We start from the raw sequence: 235 nt of genomic DNA, 5'->3' as shown, positions 1-235 counted from the left end.
CCAACCACCGTGTCTTTGTGCGACGGAGAAAAGGTGACCGGGTGGATTCTACATGCCTGGTTCCCACCGTAAAGCATGGAGGAGGAGGTTTGATGGTGTGGGGGTGCTTTGTTGGTGACACTGTTGGGGATTTATTCCAAATTGAAGGCATAATGAATCAGTATGGCTACCACATTATACTGCAGCGGCATATCATCCCATCCAGTTTGCATTTAGTTGGACCATCATTTATTTT

General features: G+C 46.8%; 1 protein-coding gene across 1 annotated transcript in view; it reads right to left on the bottom strand.

Annotated features, from left to right (window-relative positions):
* The window catches only part of LOC116674250 (coagulation factor XIII A chain-like), a 32082-nt gene that overhangs the window by 10720 nt on the left and 21127 nt on the right, over nucleotides 1–235 (bottom strand). The window lies entirely within an intron of this gene.

This window comes from Etheostoma spectabile, chromosome 24, assembly GCF_008692095.1.
Source record: "Etheostoma spectabile isolate EspeVRDwgs_2016 chromosome 24, UIUC_Espe_1.0, whole genome shotgun sequence".
NCBI classification, from domain to species: Eukaryota; Metazoa; Chordata; class Actinopteri; order Perciformes; family Percidae; genus Etheostoma; species Etheostoma spectabile.
Note: the sequence above shows the minus strand (reverse complement) of the source record. Positions and strands in the feature narration are given on the sequence as shown.